The 27,360-nt window shown below is 35.0% G+C and overlaps 1 protein-coding gene and 1 pseudogene across 10 annotated transcripts in view; one reads left to right on the top strand and one right to left on the bottom strand.

Annotated features, from left to right (window-relative positions):
- Lrrc4c (leucine rich repeat containing 4C) overlaps positions 1-27,360 on the top strand; it is a 1,195,224-nt gene that overhangs the window by 741,412 nt on the left and 426,452 nt on the right. Inside the window, exon 8 of one of the 10 annotated variants that reach the window (XR_012436659.1) lies at positions 14,484-14,716. The exons of the other annotated variants lie outside the window; for them this stretch is intronic. The gene's annotated coding sequence lies outside the window, so the exon portion shown is untranslated. Of the gene's footprint in view, positions 1-14,483; positions 14,717-27,360 lie in introns of those variants that run through there. 10 annotated transcript variants of the gene reach the window in all.
- The window catches only part of LOC109703446 (uncharacterized), a 96,166-nt pseudogene that overhangs the window by 39,808 nt on the left and 28,998 nt on the right, over positions 1-27,360 (bottom strand).

The following is a 27,360-nucleotide window of genomic DNA, read 5'->3' as shown; positions in this document are numbered from 1 at the left end:
AAGGAAGACATCTCTGAAGGGTACATTTGAGGTGAAACTTGAACCATCTATGTGGAGACTTGTGAAGAAAAGCAAGTTCTATGAAAAAATGTCTTGGACCCTGAAGTTTCCCAATATAGGAAAACCAGCAGCAGCATCAAACCACAGTAAAGGAAGAATTATGGACAAAGAGAAGAATAGAGGCAGCAACCTATTATGTACCACAGAGATATTTGAATTCTAAAGCCTGGGGCAGTCTAGTGCCATCTTCTCTCTCATCAACACATGTACAATTTCAAAACTAACTAAAAGACTCACTGTATAATGAAGAAAATGGAGGAAGTCAAGGTAGTTCTTGCCCATAATCCTAGCACTCAGGAGTCCAAAGAAGGAGAATGGTGAGCTCCAGGATACCTAGGCTACATAGGGTGACCCTGTCTCAAACAAAATAAAGTAAACCAAACCAGAAGCAATAATACTAAAATAAAATAATAATAATAACAAAAACAAAATGTTACACAAATATAATAAAGGCCCTAATTCTATAATACATTAAGGAAAACAAAATTCTTTTAATGTGGGATTTATCAAGATAAGCTTCATAACACATGTTGACATAGAAAAGACAGAGCAACTGGTCTCATTGTGAATATATTATAGAACATGCCACTTGTATTCTATAGTGATAAGACAGCTTGTTGGGACCTTTCCTTTATCATCTGGCATTTATAACTAATATGTCTGAATGCCTACTATGTGCCACTCAGCATCCTATATGCTTTCAGTGTGTGTATAACATACTAGTTTTTGACACGTCTATCTGATCTGAGTTTTTTTCCAGAAAACAGTTGACACATTAAAAATAATTTTGCCAGGCATTCAAGCTATTGGAGAAGTCGAAGTAGTTGGTTCTTGGTCCAAGGCCAACTCAATCAAAGAGCAAAACTCTATTTGAAAAACAAACTGACTCAAGTGGTAGAGTGCTTGCCTAGCAAACAGGAAGCATTGAGTTCAATACTTAGTACTACACGTTTTGTTAAAATCTTAGCATTATTTTTAATTTTTTTTTCTTTTCTGGTATAAGCCCTGGTGTGACTGAGTAGGAAAAATTTAGAAAAGCAGAGGTGGCTCAAAGGCAGTTTTCTTTCCTTTCTGGTTCATAGAAAAAGGCAAAGTGATACTTTTCTTAGTTTCATGAAGAGACAGCCACTCAACATTGCTAAAAATAGCCAGATTTCACATGGCTAATATGGCCTGTTTTCTCTGAGGAATGGTTCCTCTGCCACTTCACAGGGGGAAAAAAAAGTACCTATGAGTGACAAATGATAATGGATTGTTCTCTGAACCAAGCATCCAAGCAAATGAACAAGATTTCCAAATTTTACTGGTCCAACTTCATAGCAGTCATCTGGACTGTTTCAGAGATAAAAATATGAAAAGTTTTGCCAAATTTTGTTACTGGGCCTTCATTGACTGCAACCTTGTTTTCATTGGTATATTACTGTGGAACTGACTGGTAGGTCAATGTGCACATTTCAGTGAGTCATGATAAAGGACACAGTAATTGACTTGCCCATTTAATACTCCTGAAGGTCTATTTATTTTCCTCTTTGCAATAACTTCCCCTATGCCACCATTTTTCTTTAATGAGCAAGACTTGAATATTTGAATGTGTAACAGTGAAATTCTTCCTTTCTACTAATTATCCTCAAAACACTGTTGCTATGCATGGGACTAATTCTAGGGAAAGTTAATATCTGTGGTTTAAACATTGGTGGGTAATGAATACAAGTCAGGGTAGATAGATGAAAGAAAAATAAAGATTATGGAACTATGGAGAAAAACTTGGACAAAATTTTCACAATATCAATTTTAGGTATCAATTTTAGGTATTTTGGCACTTGGATGGAAAAATCGCATGAAAAATTTAGAGTCCAGGTATAAAAGGATGGCAATGAGGGTGCTGCTGATACCCTGAATCTTACGATTTGTGATAGGTCAATTCATTTGTCCTTTGTTAACTAATATTGTGTATATCATTGAAGACAGTCAACAAGAACAAGTGCCCCTCTATAAAATGAACTTATCCTTAAAAAGAAAAGGAAATGAAAAAAATAAAGGCACAACAGCTTTAAAAAAAAGATCAAGGACATTAAATACTAAACAGAATAAAGGCCTATAACCAAATGCTAATAATGAATTTCATATCCTGGTCCAATTGCCAAACTTACTTTAATGTAGATATACTGGAGATAAGCATGAATCCTGAGTTGAAGACTGTCCTGTGAATATATGTAACAATGTAAGTCTTGATCCACCAAGTTCATTACTCAATATCACAATTATATTTTTATTTTGGTGAATGTCTCATTGCTGTTTTCATAGACATCACATTCTATTAGTTAAGAGGAAGAACTAAATAACAACTACCAGATTTCTTTGATTTTCTCAATAAACAAGTTAATTTTGAATTTTACCTTGTTTAAGTAATAGGTAAGTTCAATTTACCTATTGGAAGGTTACCTCCAAAGTTTTTTGCATTGACTCTGAGGTTTCATGTCAAGCAAAGATATCATCCTTCACCCTTAGCTGTCATTGTGTATCTGCCAGTAATCTGAGACTTCTCGTTCCCTATACTCATGGTATTTCAGGTCTGGTGGTCATTCTGTATGCACTGACAAAAAGTTAGTGAGACCAATAACCTGTGCATGGTGGTGTGCAAGTGTCATTCCAGTCATGTACAAGGCAAGTAGGAAGACTGCTATTCAGGCCAGCATGGGTATGGTTCAAGTGACAAGCTCATGCTCAGCAAGTGCGACATCCTGAGTCCAAAATTCACTACTGCCAAAAGAAATGTTGCTGTGGTTAAAAAGGAGGAAGAAGAAAGAGAGAAAAAAGAGGAGGAGGATGCAGAAGAATAAGAGAAGGGAGAGGAGGAGGAGAAGGAGGAAGAATACACACACTCTGGTGACCAATGATATTGGTTTATGTAAAGAATACTGACATACTTTGGACTAGTTTGTGGACATTCAATTCCCTGTTGTGGTATTATTCTTATACCTGTTTCTCTCCTCTGAGAATTGATAAAATCTCTGTTGACCTATTTAGTACTTCTATAATATTTTCATATTATATCAAGCCAGTCTGTTAAGCATTTGGGTTAATCCCCTACACCACTCTAATGCTTGGTTATAGTTTACTGGTGACTTTTAAAAATAAAATCTAATATTTTAAAATTTACAGTACTTTATCCTTGGTTTGGCTTAATAAAACATGTCTTTGTCATTTCCAAGCACTATAAATAAAATTTTTCATATCCCAGACTTCAATTCATCACTATTATCATAAAGTAATATTGAAAATAAATGATAAATGTGTAATTAAATGGAAACTAATAAACTCCATACATAGAGGAAAACATGAATTCATTAAAACTCACAAGGTAAAACAACAAATAGTAAAGTTGAATTTATCACTAACAATTCTTGCTATATATATGGTTATACATTACACATTTTATGTGTGTGTTGATTAAAAATAAGTATTTCCTAAGCAGTCTGCATATAATGAACATGTTTCTTTTTGTCTACTTATTTTCCTAATGTGGGTATCAAAACACAAATGTTGAAAATCGGAAAAAATTACATGTTGTTTTGAAAATTGCACAGAATTTATATTCATGATTGGAGATATGTTAAGGTATCTTGAGTCGGAGGTATGAGTCAGATTAGACAATGTGTGCTCACATTCCAGTTTTAAAACTGGGTATGAGAGCTCAGCTAAGTTACTTAACCTCTCTTTATCGTAAAGCACAGGGATGCTATTTTCCCCCTTGTTTTTTGAGAATTAAATAAGACAAAGCATAGAAGTATTTGCACAGCATCAACCACCTGGTAGGTCAACAATAAACATTTGCTTCTACTCTTATTCTTGACTGTTAATTAGGGAGGCATCATGAATCAGTAAGGATTGGCACAGGGTTCCCAGCAGTGAAAATCTGGAATCAAACTAAAGCTTTGTGAATATTAACTATGCCCTAGGACAAGGCCCATAGAGTCTTTGAGCTTGTTTCCTCATCTATAATGTAATAATAATTGTCTTACTTCCTTCCAAGGGAAATATTGAGGATTATATAGTATGGTGTTCATAATGAATCCAGCATAGTACAGTAGTAGGCATAGCAAGGGGTCAACAGCTCCTTCTATCTTTCCCTACCATCCAAAAAGTAACATTTCAATGAAAATTTTATAGTGTTCTACAGACACTGCAAGAATAAAGGGGCTAGTGCATTAAGGAAGTGTTGAAGAGAGGTAGAGAGGCTTTGTTTGGGAACAAACCAAGAGTTGTGGCTGAGATAGTATTTGAGCTCCCAAAGCTTCAGTAAGTACCATCCTCCACATTGTTAGTTATGAGAGGTAATCAGAAAAGAAAATCCTGATCTGCATTTTCCAAAACAGAATTTTCATCTAAAATTATCTTGATAGGTTCATTTTAGTTACATTTAAATTATTTTTAAAGTCTAAATCTAAATGATATGGTGAGATTTTAACTTTAATTGAAAAGTGGCATGAGTTTTAAAACAATTTGAAGGAAAGAGTTTTCAATTTTCTTATGCAGGGAGAAGAAACTTTTAAAGATGAGAATATATCTCCATGCAATGTTTTTAGTCTTCTATATATGGGAAATGTATGTCCAGAAAAGTCTTTAAATAAATCCAACCACCTCAATTTTGCAGATGGGGAAACTGAATTCTGGAATACGTAACTATTTCATCCAGCCTTATGCAGCAACTGAAGGCAAGAACAACAACAAAATAAAAAGATCTCTAAGCATGGCACTGTGTTCACTATAACACTGTATGTCTCTGTCTCTGTTTTTCTCTCTTGTTTCTCTGTAATTTATTGTATATGCATGCACACACAGTTGATAACCTTGTGTCTTTCTATATATATGAATGATGTCTGTGTATATGTGCGGGGAGTATGTAAAGACAGAAAAATACATTCCTGACTAGAAAAGGTTATTAGCCCATACCCAAAAGTGTGTTTTCAGTAAGATTGAGCCCTCCATTTCAAAGAAGAGGAAGAATATCCTGAAGCATTGTTTAAAATAGACAGCATGCTCTCAACCAAAGACAAGATACACCAGGCAAAGCTGGCTCATGTTTTTTAGGTAGTAGGATTATTGAGTTTCTTTTACTGGATCACAGCCATGGATGCAGTCTGTACGTCCCAAGGTAGGGAATAGCAGTGTGGTTTAGCCCATTGTAGGAAAGATCACTGAGCTGAAAGCTATAAGACCTAGATGTTGGTTCCTGGGCTGTCACGGACAATAAGTGAGCAAGCCCATCATTGAACTTCTGCCTATAGAGTCCACATGTGAAGTAAGTAAAAGAAAAAGAAAAGTATAAAATAAATTTAATTTTTAAAAATTTTAATGGTATTTTTTTAGGTCCATAGATGTATTTTTAAATGTTAGTTTCTCACTGGATACCCATTTTGCTGCCGGGTGTTAATGATAGTCTCCTTTGTGATTCCTCTTCAATTCTAAATGAGCCAACCATCTCGGGTGGGTGGAGAAGGCAATGCGTACTCTGATTTTAGGATGTAGAGGGAGCTGCTGTAATGCCCATATTCTCAACCCACATCCTGCCCCTTCAAAATCTGCTTCTCTCTACTGCCTCTATGAGTTTTTTTTTTTCCTAAAATATCTGCAAGGATTACATGATCCTATCTGTCTGGGCCCAATGGTACTCATTCAGTTCTTGAGTCTTGCTTGCTCTCCAGGACACTGGTTAATTATTGCATTATCTGTGCACTAGAACATAGAGAGCTCTCTGATCCCCATCCCTTCAGCTCTTGGGAATCTCTTTTTCACTATAAGTCAATCTTTCTTCGTGTTTCTTCTGCTTTCTATTTTAGCCAAGACCCTGGATTTTCTTTTCCTTGCTTTCAGCGGGTTCATTTCCTTCCTGGTAGCAATTTCTTTCTCCATTCTGAGACTTAAGCTTCTGGAAACAAAAGCCAAGGTAACTAGCAGGTGTTTCTAATTTTTCACCCTGCTTCATTTTCCTTCTCAGACAGTGTACTCTATTACTACTTGGGATGAAGAAAAACACTGTCATCAAAATAATAGTGCCTCACACTGGAAATTCTCAATTAAGAGAAATTTGCCCTGCTAAATCATGTGACAATGTCAGAAGACATTTGTGATTGTCAGAACTGAAGGGGGTCATATTACTGTCACAGTGGAGAGTAAAGGACATAGATACTCCCAAACATCCTACAATGTACAAGACAGTCCCCCCCTCAAAGTGTTAAAAGTTCCACAATTCTAATAGTTTAGTGCCAAGGTTGAGGAAAATCTGCTTCAGAGGAAACTATGCAAAAAGCAAATGTTCAATAAATGATCACTGGTTTTACATATTGTTTCTTCCATCCCTGATAGCATTGCACACCTGAAAAATGGCAGAGATTTTAGAAATTTTTTGTCTTCACTACAGCCTGTGGTAACAGTCCCTATTCTTCTGCTATATTCCTAGCCAGGAGACTCACATGCCACATGTCTAAGTTCCTCTTACTGCCTTATAAGCCATGCATTTCACTGATAGCACATGAATTTCTTGGGCATCATGAATTACCTACTTGAGAAAGAATAAACAGAACTGAAATTTGATGCTGACTTCTATGTATCCACAGTTAATTGATTGAGGGAAATAAATATACCACAAAGATAAAGTGACCAGATTGGTGACTACTAAAAACAGAGAACTGTTAGTGAACACTGTGAAAGTACAAGGAGCAAAGGTGCAGAAGGAATGTATCAGGCATAGGGAAAATCAGTGGTACCGAGTTGGGGTAAGTAGAGCTTTTAGACCAGGGAAATGAGGAGTAGGATATACCAGAAAAGGAATGGTATACTCAAGACAGAGATGAGGTAGGCAGGGTGACTCACAACTTGTGGAGCTCAGTGCAAAATGTATGTGCAAGGTCTCTTGTTAAATAACAGGAAGAGGGAGCTATAACTGGTGTTATTTCCTTGCTGTTTGATGTTGTAGCAGCTGTGTGTTGTAGGTCAGAATGAAGTGAGGAAAGTTGAAGAGCAAGATAGAGGAAAGAGGGGGCTTAGATTGCCTGGTGATGCAAAGGTAGGCAACTGAGAACAAGTTCATGGGATGACTTGATGGGAAAATTGAGTGAAGGAGAAAACAATAAACTGAATAAGAGGGTAAAGTATGTAGGATAAGCAGAAAGTTCACTTCTCCAACAAATTAAAAAGAAAAAAATTAAAAGTCATGGATTGGATTTAGCCTGTTTGTGGCTGAAGCAGCACTATTTGTTTAACAAAATATGAAACTCCTAAGTACTATAAAAACATGGTATAGTGGTATCTATTTATTGTAAGACATGTATAATAATTTAGAAAATTGATAAATCTGGGTTATCATTATGTCACAGTTTAAAAGTAAAACATTATCTAAAAATACTATTATTTCTCATATTCCCTTCTATTATCTATGGATCATTGGTGTTATTTATACAATGTTCAAACAGTAGTAAATACACCCCTCTTTTTAACTTAGAATTACTTGCAAATATTCTTTTTGCTATATAGACATCATTTCATTCCATGGTTATATAATATTCCAGTGAATGTCTAGTATATTACTTTTATAAGCCCTTTCTCATTGTTGACAAATTGAGTTTGTATTCTTGGTATTCCTGGGTATATATAAAATTTAAGGAAAATCCAGTTTTTCATATACAGTTTTTGTCTTTTTTTTAATGCACTCTTACACATACAATTTTATTGGGTAATGATAAGGTAAAATGCCATTTTCATAAAATAAAAGCAGTGCAGGACCAGCAAAAATTAATATTTTCAAAATAGAAATGTAACGAAACGAACAAAAAGAATGAGCTCCAACCCTTCTAAGAACAGAAGATAGGTTTAAAATACAGAACAAACTCAACAGATGACTAGCCTTTTGAAAAAAATTGCATTAACAAAAATCACCAATATTTCCAATGAAACAGTATGGTCTGATGCCCTGATGGTGTTTTAATCATCAATGTTACAAAAGAGAACTTCGGTTGTATAGAAAATAAATTGCCACAGAATTGCACTGAGTTATAGTTTTCACTGGAGACTATAAAGTTGAACACATTGACATTTCATGGGACAATTTTCTGTTGGTGTAATTAGCCAGTTTAGACTTACCAAAGCACATTTTTCAAGGTCCAAAGATAACAGTTTCAGAAAGTAGAAAGGGGAATGTATTCAAAAGAATGAAAACAAAAAGCCCAGTCTTGATGCACTAAGGTAAGCAGTTTAGAAAAATATCAATATTGCATGCTTACACAATTATTCACAGGAACAGTATCTTGGAAGACAAGGTCATATTTAAGTGGCAATAATACTTTTGAAATAGTTCATTTAACAAATAGAAGCAGTATTACTGAGTCCAAGGGAGCTATCAAAACGTGTTTAACCACTTCAGAACAAAATATTGAGTGGCGAGGGTTTAAAGTGAATGCTCATCTATGCAATTCTTCATCAAATGAAAACCCTGTTTATCCAAGTTAAGACTTTTGAATTAGATTCTTATCAATGCCATACGTTTCATCAGCACCAATTCTTTTTGAAGTACTGAGCTATTCAAGATTTAAAAACCGAGGGGATTTGGCATTTAATGGGGAATCTACATCTGCATTCCATCGTAAAGATGACATCGCCAAATTATCCTACGGAGAAAGTTGGCATAGTTACATACTTATTCTTGGTATGGATACTTACAAAATGGAGAGAAAAATATTATTGCTGACTTATTTTGGCAATGAGAAACCTCAGACGTAAATTCAGATAAAAATGTGTATACTAAGTTCTCAGAGGATAGCTGGTAAAATAGAGGGCTACAAGAACATAAAGTTTGGTTTACCCTTCCTACCCTTCAAAAGATAGAGACTTAGCAATATAAAAGGGTGCTACGAAGTTTAAGTAGCATTCACAGTTTTCTTACCTAATAAGAAAGTACCAGAATCATTTAGCAATTGTATCCAGGGACAAAGAAGTTAATTCCAAGCTCAGATATGTTGCTAAATTTCTGTCTTTGTTTCATAATCTGTTGTTCTTGGCTTTGAACGTAAATCCAAAAGATACTGTAAATAACTAGATAGTCATTTCATTTTCCCCTTTAGAAAATACTGACATTGGTAAGAATACTAAATTGGAAATACAGTTTCTGTGAACCTATCTGCTGGTAAATACAAAGTTAGAAATGTAGCATATTTTGTCCTTAAAGGATTTGGCCTTGAGCAGACCTTTCTTTCTTTTGCATTTCAGGAAGGGGTATCTCTGCATGAAATTCATAGGCTTCAGAGGAAGCTCTATGTGTCCAATGTGCTATTAACTGAGGCGATGACACTAGAAACCACTCAGCATTGTACAAAGTGTACTAGACTTAGTGTTTCCATTTATTAATTCTGTGATCTTGATAATAAACATAACTTCATTAAAACTGTAACCATGGTCCTCAAGGATAATAAAAATAATAAGTACCCTTTGATTGAAACATGGAATATTACTTTTGCCAGTTATAGCTATTCATTGTTACCTAATATCTGTTTTTATGATGAAAATAATTATAGATATTTTATAATTTAAGAGGAGAGCTGAAAAACCCCATAAATATAAACAACTAGAAATCAAATATACAAATAATCCATTATGTATTGGACATTATCTTTGATGATGACTTTCCTGGTAATAGTAACATGTTTCCCTGGTTTTATTTGTTTTAATACTAAATGTATCAATAGATTCATAAGATTCTCTTTTCTAAGTCTTTTTGCCCTAAGCAGTCTATTTATTTGGTAGATATACTGAATTTCCATTGACACTGAGTCTTGATTCAGCTCCCAGGACAAGTAATCCTACCAGAAAATCTAGAACACTTTCCCCATGACCTATATCAGTTAACTTCTAATTATAAGCACTTATCTAGCTCATAATTCTGCAACTCCCTAAACTGGACTGTGCATAACTGATTTACTCTTAGTTCACTCATGCATTTGAAGTCAGTTGCTGTGGCAGTATGGCAATGAAACTGAATATAAAGAAGTGAATACAAACATGAGAAATATACCTAGCCCCAGCAGGCCTTGATGACAACAGCAAATACCTCTGTAAGGAATTAACAATTAGACTGTTTACTGAAAATTCAAAATCATTGAACAGTGGAAATGGGATATAGGATTCATCTTAAGCTAGGGGAACAGCAATTGGAAAAGAATGCAGAAAAATCATAGTGCATCTTAGAGACTGAAGTTATTTCCTTATTTTTAGGATACTATCAGTACAGTACTCACTTGACATCAGTTTTTTAAAAATATTATAGAGCCAATGGTTTTTTAAATCATAAAATGTGGAGCAAGCCAGGCACCCATGGCTCATACCTGTAATCTCACTGACTCAGGAAGCAGAGATCAGGAGGATGGCAGTTTGAAGCTAGCCGGGGCAAATAGTTCATTAGACCCTATCTAGAAAAAAAAAAAATCACACAAAAGGACTGGTGGAGTGGCTCAATAGGCCCTGAATTTAAACCCAAGTACCACACACACACACAAAATGTAGAGCAAGAGGAAATGTAGACACCAGAAAATAAAATATTTCCATATAGATGGGTAGGTAGGGATGGGTTGTGACAGAAGTGAGAGTGAGGTCAACAGGAAACATAACATAATAACGACATTCATTGTCAGTGAGGTGATAAATATGGACAGTAACTTGCTTTAAGTAGGAAAACAAAATCAAATGTGGGTGGGTGTGTTATGAAAACATTCCTAATTGGTATTCTTTCTCCATGGAAATATCTAATTAACCAGGATCAATCCTTTGTTTGGGGAACAGATTTAAGAACTTATGACAATAAGCCTGACTTGATATATTGGTTCATTTAATCATAGTAGAAGAAATACTATATTATATGTATATATGAAAATGCCACAAAGAAACTCATTCTAGTTAATTAATATATGCTAATAAAATATCTTTAAAAGAACTAGAAATGGGGAAATATTGCTAAGTTAAAAAGAATATTTCAAAGATAAAATTGAAAGTATCTGAAAGCTGATTACAGATTCAAGAAACTTTGTTACCAATTTCTTAAGATTTGATCATCTTCCATGAATTCCCTTTTCAGGACTACATCTCCCCCCAAAGTCAATACTATTTTTCTCACTTACCTTCATCTTGAAATTGAGAGAGAAAGAGAGAGGGTAGGGTGTTGGTGGTGACATATGTATAGAGGTGTCTGGAGAGAAAACAAATACATAAGTCATGTCATAACTAGAAAATTGTTATCTTTTACAATTAAAGATGGAAAATAATCCACCTAATTGAATATTCTGTTTTATAAAAGGACAACCTAATAAAAGTCAAGCAATCTAGAATTTCAAAATATACCTGAAATCCTAAAACACTTCCTATTGTGTAAGTGCATTTCCTAACCAAAGATTCCTTCCCACTTTTATGTAAAGTATACTCTGTGCTTCAGTGCTCACCTGGTTTCCAGCAGCCATATTTTGGAGGGAAGTTCAGAAATTGACAAGAGAGGTGGGTCAAGAGAAATAGTTCAGAATACCAATATACCCACTTAGGAGCAAGAAAATAAAAAAATTATACTGTTATAATATTTAAAAAGATTTTAGATGATGTAGAACAGTTTCTCAATAGTAGCCCTATGCTGTTTGAGAGCAGATAAGCTCTTTTTACTGAGTGGCCCTGCTGTGTCCTGTAAGTATGTTAGCAAGATCCCTACAATTTTGCTGATTTTTATTGCAATAGTACACCCTACAACCAATAATGTCTTCAGACATAACAAATATTTTCTGAGAGGCAAAAATCCCTTCCTCCAGACTCACTGTCTTCATCCCCTTTAGAATTATTGATATAAAATGAAGATCTGAAGTAGATTATAGGGTAACCCTGTGTCCATGTTTGCCTGAGAAAAACCCAGAATATAGTTGTTATTCTTGTATATTATTACTAGTAGCCCCTTCTCTGTCAAAACTGTTGACTGCAGGATAGACTCTATGATCAGCCTAAAAAGGTACCACTTCTCTCCAATCTGCATTGTGGCTTTATGGAGAAGTACAGAGGTGATTGTAGTGTAATAGCTACAGAAATTATCTTTCTCATAGCACTTTTTTTCATAGGTCAAGGAGAAGTTGTCGTTATTGTTAGGTCAAGAATGTTAGTTTTAAATTTCCCTTATTCTAAATGTCTAAATGTCTAAATATTTTTCTTTGAGTCATGAGGATATGCTTTGGCCCACATTGTTGTTAAAACCACCTCACTCCATATCCGTCTCTCTCTCCAGTGATGTGGAATACCTTACCATGGTAAGGACATAAGATTAAATACACTCATGTATGCATTATAGATTTCAGTCTAGATATTCAGTAAACACTAAGGGTCATCTGTGGTTAAATCCTAACTGTGTAAAAATGAAGTTTACTCACTGTAATGTTAGCCCCAGATACTCAGTTATGGTAATTCACTTATTTATTCATTCACTGATTTCACAAATGTGTAAGGAGCACTTTGAACTAGGTGATAAGCCCATAAAGTTTAAAGGATATGACCACTCCTCTAGAGGATGATATCACCTTCCAAAAAGGATATTAAAATAAGAAGCAATAATCATAACACAAGTTCATTATGTTCTTAACAAGATTCTATGAGAAGTACAGAGGGAAAACTGAAGAATACAAGAATTCTACCACTGTATGGGAAGAAATAGTCACTTTAAAGATTAGATAGCACTGTTAGGATTGTTATAAACAGTAACATCTAAACAGACATTTCTTGGACTTTTCTTCTTTTGAAGCTTGAGGTGTCATAAAATCTCGCTTGTGAGTAGATGAGATGAATGATGTTACATTCAGGGATCAATTACTTAGTGCCCCCAAGCACTCTTTAAGATTTGTGTAGTCACTGAGAGATACAGACTTAACATGTAAGAATGTGCAAAGTTGTAGGCCAAGATTCAAGCCAAGTGTTAGAAACATTTACATCTTAGAGCACACATTTCAGTCAGAAGAGTAAGATAATGACTGAAGGTCCTGATTCTAAATACCAAGTAGACTCATTAATCAACTTTGCTCCACAATTTGGGTATAAAATGAAAAATTGAATCCCATTGCCCTTGGTTAAGAAACTTTATTCCGGGTGAGCAAATACTAGTGTACGCAGGTATTCTATCACCCTTTGTTCTTCTGTTAGAGAGCTTTGTCTTGACTTACTTTTTTAAAATTAAAACCCTAGCGAAATTTCAAGAGTCATACTTCATTATCATTTGTTTTATTCTGAGGCAGGAAAATTAATTGGAAAAAATAAAAGAAAATGAGAATGTGAACCAGGATGCTGTGATTTGTCTTCAGTGTTGGCTATTTTATATGCAACTCATTAGGGCATAATATCATAAGCAGATAAATATACCACTAAATTAGATTAGAAGGAAATGTTGTCACATTGTGAAATCTGCCTGTATACATTATTTAACTCGCAACTATGTGAAGAAGTTTTTCCATATGTTATTTGTGAAAGTGGTATATCTTCTAAATATATGTTTTTCCTAGAAACATATGCCACTCTTATGATTATTTTTGTCTGCCACTGATGAAGTCCGCCTGTCAAATAAATATTATCAACCCTTTTGTGAAATACTAAATCTTAGAGCTTGCAGGAAACTGGACTTTTTATTTTATGGATAAAAGCCAATCAGAGATGTTTAAATTCGCATGGCTAATTAGTGTCACACTGCACATTACAAATCAAGTGTGTCTAACTCTAGTTGTGTTCTTCCCATTGCTCAAAATTTTTAGTAAGATAATACTTGGATCCCTCCTGAGACCATAGAAGTAGGATGACAGATACGCCTGTATGCCTGGGGCCTTACTAGCTTTAGCTCTAAAAATTTCATGTCCCACAGAACCCTTCATGCTAAACAAAATATTTTTAATAAAGTTAAAACACCAGACAAATTCTAGAGTCGTATTTCCATTTTTATCCATCTGAAAGTATACATACATAAATAAATAAATATATTGGAAAAATGCAAATATGAGCAGAGACACTATTTATAGCTGGACTCCCTCATGCATATTGATTGACTTTTTTTCCTGGTGTTTATCTTCTTTCTTACACATGTAATTGGGAAATAGAAACATTAGCTATTCTTAAACTGTACTGAGTCTTCTTCCTTCATTCCTTCTTTCCTTCCTTTCCTATTTCCTTCCTTCCTTCCATCCATCCTCACTCTCTTTCTTTTGCTCTCTCTTTCATTCATTCTTTCTCTCTTTTCTTTTTCTAAATTTCTTTTCTTTTTCTTCCCCTCCCTCCTTCTCCCCCTCCCTTCCTTCCTTCTTCCCTTCCTTCCTTTCTTCCTTCCTTCCTTCCTTCCTTCACATACTGTGCTGACACGTGTTCATTATATTTCCCAGAGATGTGTACAAGAGGAATTCCACCCTGGACTCAATTCATCACTTGGAGAAGTTCTACTCTGGCCCATATCCCACTCCATGGAGTGAGGAATCTTACCGCCAACCTAATGTGCCCATGCAAACCTTATGTCCCACTTCTGTACAACACTCCAACTATGATGGACTCATACCACTGGACGTGTGTCTACATATTCAAGGTAGCCAAAAACAGTTGTTAAAAGCTTGAGAAGAGAATATAGAAGGAATTAAATTATTGAGCTAGAGTGCAAGCATACCTGTGTATTCATCCTGGTGGTATGTTGAGCCAAAATGTGAAGAGGGTACAGGTCAGCACCTGCAGCCAGCTCTACCCTCTTCTTGACCTCAGTTCCATTTCTAAGATGCCTGAGAATTCTATATTAATACTGTCATTCCAGATTAGTATGAAGGGACATTTGTCAAAATGATAGTCTTGAACACATTTTATTTCACAGTTGGTTAACTTGAGTTATCATTTAAAAATATTTGTCCATATGTTACTTCATTTTGCATTTGTACTGTTATCCCAGACTCTGCAGTTCTTATGGGAGAGCCTGATTGCTCCCTTCCCTTTGGCCAGATTTGCTACTGATGTTACTTCTAGATGTATTTAGAAACATTGGCTCTCTGAGCAGTAGAGTAATCAAATAAACATAGGATATATAGGCACCTATTAAGTCAGCTTTGCAATTGAGATTTTGATGTCTGTTTGGTGCTCTTTTGCACCAGACTATTTCTTCCAACTGGCTAGCCAATTTCTCTAAACTCCTTCAGCTAGAAGAAGGTTTATTCTAGTGTCTGGTTATTTCCTTTACAGAAAGCAAATAAAGAGGTTCTTTCTAGGATAGATAAAGTTGGGGAGAGTTGTCATCTTGAAACAGATACAGCAGAAAGATTTGAACTACATTTCCACTGGTAGGATGATGGTTTTCAACATAGATCAAGTGCAAAAGGACATTTCACGTTTTATATCACACTTTATGTTTTTCACATCTATACTTACACTCTGCAAGTATACACATTGCTATGTCAGTAAATTACTGAGCTATGTTCACAAAGTAGATGAATCTCATAAATTCAGATAAAGACATTAAACATAATCTAACAAATGACAGTAGCCTTTCTTCATTAAGCATTTATAATGTGCCAAGTTTGTGCTAAATAATATATATCCATTTTATAGTTAATTCTTAAAACAACTAAATGACTCTGTGTATCCATAACACAAATAAAAAACTGAAGCTTTACAATATGTATCTTGCCCAAGTAATATTACTAGTGTGAGGCAATTTGGCCTGTGTCAAAACATTAGTTAATTCATTCTACACACATTTGTCGTAAGCCTTTCATGTGACACATTCTGAGCTTGGTGGTCCCAGTTTGTTAAATAATTGGACAACAAAACAATGAGGATGGGGGAATCAGAAGTATGGTGTTGAACTTAACCCTGTGAATAGCAAATTTTTGGAAATATTTTCACGTGGAGTCACACCTGAAGCTCAGTCTGAATTTTAAAACGAAACAAAAAGGCATTATCTAAGACTGATGAAGTAAGGACTGACTGGCCAGGCATAGGGGACTGCATATGACCATTACAGAGGCATTAATGTTCCAGGAGGATATAGAAAATAGTATGTAGTCAGAGAAGCTATAAAGAAAGAATGGAGCAACCTAAAGTAAGAGAAGATAGATAATATTGCAGAAAACCTCCACGATCTAGAAAATAACAGAAATACCAGTGGGTTTTGTCTTCATGGGTTCATAAGTATATAGAACATTCCTACAGGAAGAACACCTGAAATATTACCATTCTCTCTAACATCAGAAAGATGGAGAAATAAGACCTGAATACACTTTAAAATTTTTTTAAATTTTTCATTTATTCACATGTGCATACATTGTTTAGGTCATTTCTCCCTCTTACCCCCACCCCCACCCTTCCCCCCCCTTCCAGGCAGAACCTATTCTGCACTTTTCTCCAGTTCCATTGAAGAGTAGAAAGAAGCAATAATACGAAAGGCAGAATTTTTGCTAGTTGAGATAAGGACACCTATACAGAGATTCCTAGCATTGCTTTCATGTACTAATGTGTTACAACCCAGGTTGATTCATCTCTAACTGATCTTGACACTGGTTCCTGATCCCCTTCTCTGTTGACCTCTGTTGCTTTAAGGTTTCTGTATTAATTCCTCTGGAGTGGGGACATCAAATGCTTTCATGTTTTGGATTGTTTTATCTAACCTTGTACCTCCCGTATATGTTCTCCCCTTGTCATGTAATCCAAGTCCTACAACATTGCTGTATTTGCCCTAGATCTAAAGTCTACAAATGAGGGAGAACATATGATTATTGGTCTTCTGAGTCTGGCTAACCTCACCCAGAATGATGTCTTCCAGTTCCATCCATTTACTTGTGAATGATAAGATTTCATTTATCTTCAAGGCTGAGCATAAATACCACATTTTCTTGATCCATTTGTCAGTAGTGGGGCATCTTGGTTGTTTCCATAACTTGGCTATTGTGAATAGCACTGCAATAAACACAGGTGTGCATGTGCTTTTGAAGTAACCTGTATCGCATTCCTTTGGGTCTATCCCCAGGACTGGGATTGCTGGGTCATATGGCAGATCTATGTTTAGATTTTTAAGAAGCCTCCAAATTTTTTTCCAGAGTGGTTGCACCAGCTTCCATTTCCACCAGCACTGTACGAGGGTTCCTTTTTCCCCATATTCTCTCCAACATATGTTGTTGGTGGTGTTTTTGATGATGGCTATTCTAACGGGGAAAGGTGGAATCTTAGTGTGGTTTTGATTTGCATTTCCTTTATGACCAGAGCTGGTGAGCATTTTTTCATGTGTTTTTTGGCCATTTGGATTTCTTCTTTTGAGAAAGCTCTGTTTAGTTCAGTTGCCCATTCCTTTATTGGCTCATTGATTTTGGGAGAGTTTAGTTTTTTAAGTTCCCTATATATTCTGGTTATTAATCCTTTGTCTGATGTATAGCTAGCAAATATTTTCTCCCACTCTGTGGGTGGACTCCTCAATTTAGAGACCATTTCCTTAGTTATGCAGACATTTTTTAATTTTATGAAGTCTCATTTGTCCATTCTTTCTCTTAGTTTCTGGGCTGCTGGGATTCTATTGAGGATATCCTAGCATATACCTATTAGTTCCAGAGTGTTTCCTGCTTCTTCCTGTACTAACTCCAGAGTTTCGGATGACCTGAATATACTTAATGACACAACCAGTCTGAGAATGAGAAAGTAGCACATTACTATTCTTCTGAATCCTCTGTCCCATGGATATAATCATCAACTGTGAAGCTATTATCTTGTTTTACCTTAAGTAATCCAATATATACATTTAAGTCCAAAGAAATGAATATTCTCTAATTGCATACTGGATTATAATGAATATATTCTTGAGGAAGACCAAATAAACATGGCTAGAATGAGAAGATAGTTAACCCAAATATACATATATATATATATATATATACATATTTTTTTTTCATTTTAATGTTCATCTAACTTGTGGATATAGAATACCATGATAAGAGGAAATATCATTTGTGTACAATGCAATAGCACATATGTTTGGAAAGGTGATTAAACTCCTATGGTAAAATCAAGCCATCTGTGATTTCCCAGTCTGCATCATTCCCATCTCAACCACGTATGTTTCAATTCTAGCACCATTCTTGACTCTAAATAAAAGTAATGGAGTGCTGACATTTTAGATTGACCTCCTAGTTTAAATAGCCAGGGCTTTATCTTATCCCCTTAATCCAGACTCCTGGCCTATGTTCCACTTCAGATAAATGCATCCCATGTTGTTAAATAGGTCTGTCCTTCTCTGTCTGATCCTCTCTGAAGATGACATCTATCTCTGTACTGCAGATGATAATTGAACTCCACATCCTTTCCATAGCTATCATTTACCCACTTCTTGTAATTCTAAACATATGTACTTACGCGCAAAGTCTTCCCACCTACTGGAAAATGGCTACATTCTCCATCAAATGTCCCCAATGTTTGTTAATATACTACTGTACACCTTCTCTTGCACACAGTTCAGCTGTATATACAGGGCTTACTTCTGACCTTTAATCTGGGCCTGGGTCCATTGTTTGTATATCCCAAGCTAGTGATGAGCTACTTTTTTTCCACCCTAGTTTTACTAGCTTTAATGGCATATTTTTATTTCTAAAACATCTTTAAATTGTTGTATTTTCCACAGGAACATAATTGCTACTGAGAGTGCCTGCCATATATTAAACGATTAATAACAGGTAGCATACTTACTATAATGCAGGACTGGAATCCCTATGTTAAAGAGGAAAATGTGGAGTACAGCCTTATGAATAGATAAGGATGTCAGATTCGGTGATTCATGCCTGTAATCCCAGCACTTGGGAAACTGAGGGAGGACGATCATAAGTTCCAAGTCAACTTGGGCTACATCATTAAATTAAGGTTAGGCTAGTATGTATAGCAAGACTTTCTCAAACAAATAAATAGACAAACAAAAGAATGAACAAAGAAACTGTGTGGTAAGATTTATTTAGAAGAGAGTTTGAGGACAATGAGTAGAGGTTAAGGGGACCTCACTTTTTTTTTCCAAAGTAGTCAGATGTATCCAGGGACCACTCATATACCCAAGGAGCAAAAATGTGTCACTGCTACAGAAAACAGATTCTGTTTGCCAAATGATTTGGAAAGCCTACTAGACTCACCTTTTTCTTGATGAAATTGGGCTTCTGAGTCTGCCCAGCTCTCATTCTTCACATGAACAATTTACCAAAGAAATCTTAAGGCTTCATTCTGGGAAGATGTTTTGAGCCACAAGAAATGCTAAAATATCTGTAACTGTCAGGAAGAACAGATGGAAACACAATATAATGGAAAGGTTAGGATCGGATATTGTTTTATTTAGCACAAGCCTCTGAGCTAGTTCTAATTATAAGTAAGCAGATTAATACAGGGAGAGCACATTAGGCTGGGAACCAGGAGAACTGTGTTCCTTTGTCATCTCTTCTTGGAATAGGTCCAGAGGTGACCTTGACAAAATCATTTGAGTTCTGTGGCCTCAGCTTGTTGAGCTATATATTAAGGGAAATTAAATGTTTTAGTTTTTACATTCTTACTCATCTTGGTACTTTTGTTCTATGAAAGTGCATCAACATTCTCTGTAAACACTGCTAGTAAAAGTCACCATGTGAACCAAGTACAACTAAAAATTTAGGAAGAAAAAAATGAAAATTTGTGGACAATGAACTTCAGTGTGCATCTTGGCTTTGAATTCCATAATGGAAAAATATTTAGACAGCACAGTATCCTACCTGGAGACCTTGTTTCAATTTGCATCTTCCTAAATTCTTTTTTTCTGACAAGATTGAGGACAATCTTTCTAAAGCCTAAATAGGAGTAATTTCATCCCCTTAAATAATACCTTCCACCCAATGTATCCTTGCTGCTTAGTAAAACAGTATCCAAGCACCTTAGCATGGCCTCTACTGCCATCACAGTAAGCAGAGCCCTGCAAACCACTCTTATCTCACTCTGACTCTTTACCTTTTGACCAACTTCCACTACAAGACCCTCTTGACAATTCTTTGAATACTCCAAATTTATCACTTATTCCAAATATTATATGTGCTGGGATTTTTGTTATTCATTTTATCTTTTAATTTTAATCTGAGTCCTTCTCTGAGATCTTGTCATCACTATATTATCCACATCATTCAGATCAGAGATTCACATCTTCATAAAGAACCATTCTTTAACCAACTCAGGTAATGCAATGCTATTGTAAGTCTTTCTACCCCAATTTCCTATTTTCTTTACATGAAGCATCCATGTCTAGTACATGCAATGTTTTTGGCTCAATAATTACTGTCTCCTCCAACCAGAAAGTGAGCTCTATGTTAGCAGTGACTTCACCTTGCTCACTGAAGTCATTTACTAGTGTTCTGCACATAGTGGTCATTCCCAAAATACTTATTAAATGAATGGCAATAGCTATGAAAGACAATTTAAGCCTTTTAATCCAGAACTGACTCTGTTTACGGAATGCATAATTAAACATAATTAAATGTCCTATATTACTACAATTAAGCCAATTTTATTCTAACCTGGTTATGAATTCATGAAGCTCTTCAGATACAAAAGAGAAAACATTAGAAACACCATGTAAATATGGTGCATAAGAATTCATAATGGTATTTGAGTTTTGAATCAATGAAAAACACATTAAAGAAAAGAAAGTTCTATAGGAAATTATATTTTAGCATGTCCAAAATTGTTTCCTGTCTTAAAAAATATAATTTCCATCTAATTTTTTGCTCCTTCTTTCTTTGTTTTTTAAATTTTTTAATGTTTTGTGGCATTTATGAACATTCTTACAATATTTCAAATATATCATTCTTGAATTCACCCTTTCCACCATTCTCCTTTATCTCCCCTCCTCCCATCCCAAAGTAGTATCAACATGTCTTATTTTTCCATTTACATACATCTGCACACAATATTTGCACTTTCTTTGCTTTGATAAATCAGACTTTGATCACATACTATCATTTTATGGTATACAATGGCTGAGTCTTTGGAGTTTTTGTGGTTAATAGAAAGGAATTATTTTTAGAACAGATACTATAAAGAGAAAGGAAAAGATTCTGTAGAGATAAAATGGGGAAGACAAGATATATATTGAGTTACCATTATCAAATTAGAGGCACCTTTGTATCCTGAATGGATATGTAATTTCTTCCCTTAACAGAAAAACTTTTTAGTATTTTTTCCCTTCTTAAGTGGTAATGGCATTACAAGTTATAAGTAAATAAGACAAAGTCCTTTAAACTGGTGGGAAATATGCAGCTATTTTGCATAGTCTAAAAGTGCAACCAACCTTCCTTAGAGAGTCTCTGCTTCAGCATTCTGTTGCACACCTAGCATGGTGAAAGCTTTGTACACAGAGCAGGATTTCTGTTGGTCATAATTAGGTCCTCCATCTAGAGCACTGGCTCTTGTTACCAGTCAGAAGTTTGCCCCATCTAATTTTAACTCACAAGGAATGATTTTTTACCCAGTATAACCAATGGTGTATATTCAGTACAAAAATTAGAAGCTGACAATTCATGGAAAACATAACTTAGACATAAATGAACTATCAGACATTATACTATTTTGGTACATGCTTTACTAATACTGCTAAATAAAAATGGATATGTGTTAATATAGTTTATATATACATGTGCATATCAATATGCATGTACATTAATATATGTGTATATTACATGTACTTTATATTTGTAATGTGCAAGTTTATACCTATTATTTATATACACGTATTTTATACAATATTATATTATCCAAACTCTGTTGGAGGCAATCTGACTTATATTCACTCAAGAAACATTTCCTATGTCTTTAATTATTCCTTAGAAAGTGCTTTCAATGATGTTTAGCATTTCACTATGTGGATACATCATACTTTCTGTAATTTCTCCATTTTCATTGCATTAAAATAATATGAATGATTTCTACACATTGAATAAGAGATGGAAGTCTATTTTCATTGAACCCTCAGTAGAAGAGGTGTTGAGCTCACAATGATCACTTGCTTTATACAAGCCACTGTACCAGAAGATTTATGTATATTTTATGATTCTGTCTTTAAGCACCATATAGAATAGACAGTGCCATTCTCATTTTACAGTCAAGAAAACTGGATTAATGATATTTTTCAGTTAATAAAAAGCAGATATACACACACATACATTTTCCCATATAAATACATACATCACAAATACATATACAAATATAATGAATAAGAGATTCTAACTTGAGTTATTTTATCTTTAAAAGTTAAAAATGTGCTCAAGAAAGAGTTCTAAATGTTTTGTAGTAGGATATCTGTGTATTTGTAATCTTTCTGAACTATTTAGATAAGAAATGTAACTTCTTCTGACTAATCATATTGTTTTGCAAATGAGAAACTTGGTTTGAGATAATCACATTTTCATCACTTTCAGCACTTGAATCTTATTTCAAACTATATATGTCATAATATTACTTAGTTATTCAATGAGTATTCATTTTCTACTGAAGAGTGTCCAAAGCCTGCCAGTTACACAAATCAAATTTTCCAAAACTTATCTGATCAGTAGATCTCAAACTTAAAATGTATCCCAATATATTAATTGAAGAAAATGTACATAATGCACATTTCATGCTCTAGCTAGGTTTGGAGACAAAGAACATAATACACTTTTCATTAAAGAGTATAAGTTACCTGTGGAATAAGGAACTTGTATTTTCTCACACTGATAATGAATTTGGAATGGTATCACTCACCATCTTCATCAATTATCCATGAGACAAAGTTATTCTTTTCTATTAGCCAAGCCTTTACTAATATATATTGTCTCTATAAAGACCATTTGATTCTTTCCTTCCAGCGTTTCCTTTCCCTCATCATGGAACAATTTGCCATAATCTATTCATCCCACAAGTTAATCTATCTGTACAATAAACATTAATAAGTTTATTCCATTCTAGGTATATAATCCCAGAGTGGGGCTAGTGCTGTTTTTCTCCTGGCTATGATATTGAGTGTCAGTGTGGGCTAGACTCTCTGTAGATAAGAATCAAATTCTCACACCTGTGCATGGATCTGGCAGTGTCCTCAGAGTTAGAATTTGGTAATGGTGGCATATGATTAAATTAGTTATGTGCCCCCAAATTGAGTGACTTAACAACAACACCATTTATTACCTCACAATTTCTGTGACTCAGGAATCCAGACAGCTTAGCTGGCTTCTCTGGTGCAGGAATTCTCTCAAGCCTGAAATCAAGACATCTACTGGGTCTGAAATCATGGCGTCATCTGAAGGCTTTCTGGGTCTGGGTGGGAAGGCATTACCTTACTTGTTTGCATGCTTGTTATTTGCAGGCTGTAAAGTCTCACTGGTGGGTAGTTGGAGACATCATTTTGTACTTTTGTTATCCCATCCATAGGACTACTCACAATGTTGCAGCGCTTCCCCCAGAGTAAAGGGTCTCAAAGAAATAAAAGGCACCGGCTAGCAAGGTGGAAGACACGCTGCGTTTGTAACCTATTCTCAGAAGTAATATCACACTTCTATTACAGTCTATTCATTTGAAGCAAGTCACTAGGAATAGCCCACACTCAAGTGAGGGGAGGACACAACAGCAAAATCATCAAGAAATGGGAATGACTGTAGCCATCTTAGAAGTACCCTGGAAACCAGGTATGGTGGTGTACACCTGAAATGCCAGCACTCAGCAGACTGAGGTAGGAGGGCCAGCCTGGGCTGCACACCCTCAAAACATTAGCAACCAAAATAAATAAAATGAAAAGAATAAAAAGAATTAGCCTTAGACATAAATGAAGGAAAGAGAAGGAATATGAATCAAATCCTTCAAATCCTATGCATGACTCCAGCGGTATCATGAGAAGTTTGTACTTTTTCACACCTCTTATTTCATACCTCCATTTAGAAATTCTCTTATTATTCTGACTAGGACATCCAAATACCTTCTCTGAAAAGTGGCTTTGAGGAGTAGCAGGATTCAGAAGAAAATAAACACATGGAAATTGTACCAGCATCAATAAGAACATAGAGAATTCAAAGTTCTGGGACTCATACATTCCAGAGACATTACAGGCTTCCGTATAACAGAGTAATAATCTGGTCAGGCCAGAGTACAGGATAAATCTTGTGTTTTATCTGATACTCAGCATAAAGACCATTAACCCAGTGTTCTTATTGCTGTTAAATGACGTTACATCATTTCTCTAGACCAGTAACTGTATGTCCAACTTTATTATAGAATCATGGGACTGGAGAGCATTGTATGGACTCATGTAGCTTATCTTGCTTCATGGAAACAAAATGGGTTCACTATCTGAAACACTTGAATCCCATTTGGGCCACTTATCAGCCCTTTGCCTAAGTCACTTAACCTTGCTAAATCCAAGTGTCCATGGCTACAAAATAGAGCAGTTATAATTACATTAAACTGCTGTTGGAAGGATTAAAGGAGATAACATTTGTGAAAACACATGGCTCGGTGCCTGGGATATAATATACATTCAGTATGCCTTGCCTGCCTGGCCTTGCTTTTCCTTTTTTCCCCGTGTACTTCTATTTCTTTGCCCTTCTTTTTTCTTGTCATCATTTAGAAATTTTCTTAGATTATTACCCTGAAAAGTGATTACAGAGTATTTTTAAAGCCCATAAGGAATATTAACCACTTTTGCATCATTCTATGTCTTTTGACATCTTTGCTTATCCCAGAGGCAGATGGACCATAAAATTAAGATAAAATTAACCTCATTTTAATTCTATTATACTTAGCCAATGTATTATACATAATTCACACACAATAGGTGCATCTTAATTGAGTGAGTTTTTACCTTTAGTCAAAGCAAATAAAAACACTCTGAAAGGTAAAAGGAACACCATTAATTGTAAAATATTCTAGTGAACTAAAATAAATACCATGCTAACAGATGGTTAGTATAAATGACTTTAGAATCTGTGTTTTTATCTTAAGAAAGACATTTAATACCTGGGCTAATTATAGATATAGCACTGCCTGACACATTGTAATTTATGCTTCTATTCTGATTTCTTCTTTATTTAAAGAAATTAGCTTCCTTTGCATTAGCCTTCTTTCCTATGCATCTGACACGGTTACACAAAATACAGCCAAACCTAATTTCAATACAGTATTTAATGATTCTCTCAGCAATAGTGCTGGCATTAGCATGCACTTTCCTCATGGAAAAATAAACTGGGATTGCTACTTGAATTCATTCACAGTGGAAGAGAGAAAACAAGACATATCAAAAAGTCTAATACCCAGATTTTCTTTGGCTAATACTGTCCTCAAAGAATACACCTGTGTACTTGACATACTTGAATAAGTGTTTATTAGAAAGTTAAAAAATTAGGGAATATTTTGTAGTATTGGGTGTAACCAATTTTTAGTAATGAGTTTTTCATTTGTTATAGAGTTTGTCAGCTTCTACCATTAAATATTATGCAGCATCATCTACTTAACCATTATAGGATACATTTCATTTCTGTCTCAATCTGATGTACTTCATAGAAACTCAGTTTTCAGTTTGAACATCTCCAGTTTTCTGGGCAGGGGGGAACAACCCTTATACTCTTCAGTTTTGCTGAAGAATGAATATGAATTTTGTGATCTCTAAAGCTGATGTACAGAAGAACTACTTGAAAAATAAAAAAATCCATGCTTTGAGTATAGACCTAATAAAATACAGCAATGTTATGGAAAACAGGTCACACTAAGGGGAAGTCACATATGAGAGAGGGGAGTTAACAGAATGAAGTTAAGATGTGAATATGGTTGACAAATTTTGAATACAAAATTTTTAAACCTGTTGAAATCACCATAAGAAGGAGACTAACGTAGAAAGAAGAAAAATAGAAGAGATGAATCAATTTGGGTTACAATACATTTATGCATGAAATTGTCACAAGGAAATTCTGTGTAGTTATCTTAAACAAAAAATGCTATTTTTTTTTCTTTTACAAATTTGGAAAACAAGAGGGTGGAATACATCCTGTCTCTGCGTGGGGGACAGTACTAGTAGGAGGGGAGAAGAGGTGAGGAAAGGGTGTGGAAAGGTGGATTTGGTACAAATATTGTGTATATGTGTATGTAAATAGAAAATGACACTTGTTGAAACTGTTCCAGGAATGGAGGAGCAAAAAGGAGAATGATGGAGTGGGTGATATCTTTGATATATTGTAAGAAATTTGCAAATGTCATAATGTACCTCCACCAAACAAAACATTAAAAAATTTAGAAAAAAAGAAAAATAAGCAAATCCAGTTGCATATCCAACATGCAGACCTTGAAACATCTTTAAAGGAAACCAATTAACATAAATAAAAGGAAAAAGAAAATCAAAAAGGCAGTCAATTAACATAAACAGATTTTTTGCTTTTTGGTTTTGTTTGTTTGTTTGTTTTTTGGAGGTACTAGGGTTTGAACCCAGGATCTTAGAATTGCTAAGCAAATGCTCTACCACTTGAGCCATGACTCTGGCCTTGTGTGTTTTTTTTGTTGTTGATGGTGGTGTTTGCTTATTTTTGCTTTGTGTGTGTGTGTGTGTTTAGATACAGTTATTTTTTTTCAGATAGGGTCTCATGTTTTGGCCTAGGACCTATGATCTTCCAAATGTCTGCCACCCAAGTAGCAGGACCATAGCAGGATTTATAAGCTTGAGTCACTGTGCTTGGTGAAAAACATTATTTTAATAGAGCTATGATAAACCACGAGTGAGCAAATGTTTATATAACATGAATTGGAGGTTTTTTACATTGTATTGAACATGCTTAAAATATTAAGTGTCTTTTAAGTAACTAAACAGTTCAAAAGTTCTTGATTTACAGAGATTGTTTTTTCCTCATTGTCAAAAAGTTTAACAAGAAGGCAAGGGCTTTTCTTGAAGACTGCAAATTTTCTTTTCCTTTTGTTTTCTATTCTTTTCATTTCTTTTACTTTTAATTTCTTCTTTTCTTCTCTTTTCTTTTCTCATTATATTGACCAGGTGGCCTCAAACCTGCTATGTAGTCCAGGCTGGCCCTCAAAATCTCCCCACCTCACCAGTGTGAGATTAAAGGCATGTACCATCACACCTAGCTATACAAACCATATTTTAGGAGACTTACATAACTGTTTTCCCATTAAGATTGTGTATCTGTTTGGGAAACATGAGAAATGGATGTCTAAATAAAACTAGATTTATAAGATAAGTGTCAGGGGGAAAAGCCTCTAAAGGGAAATGGGAGAGGAAGA

This window comes from Castor canadensis, chromosome 1 (assembly GCF_047511655.1).
Source record: "Castor canadensis chromosome 1, mCasCan1.hap1v2, whole genome shotgun sequence".
NCBI lineage: Eukaryota > Metazoa > Chordata > Mammalia > Rodentia > Castoridae > Castor > Castor canadensis.
Note: the sequence above shows the minus strand (reverse complement) of the source record. Positions and strands in the feature narration are given on the sequence as shown.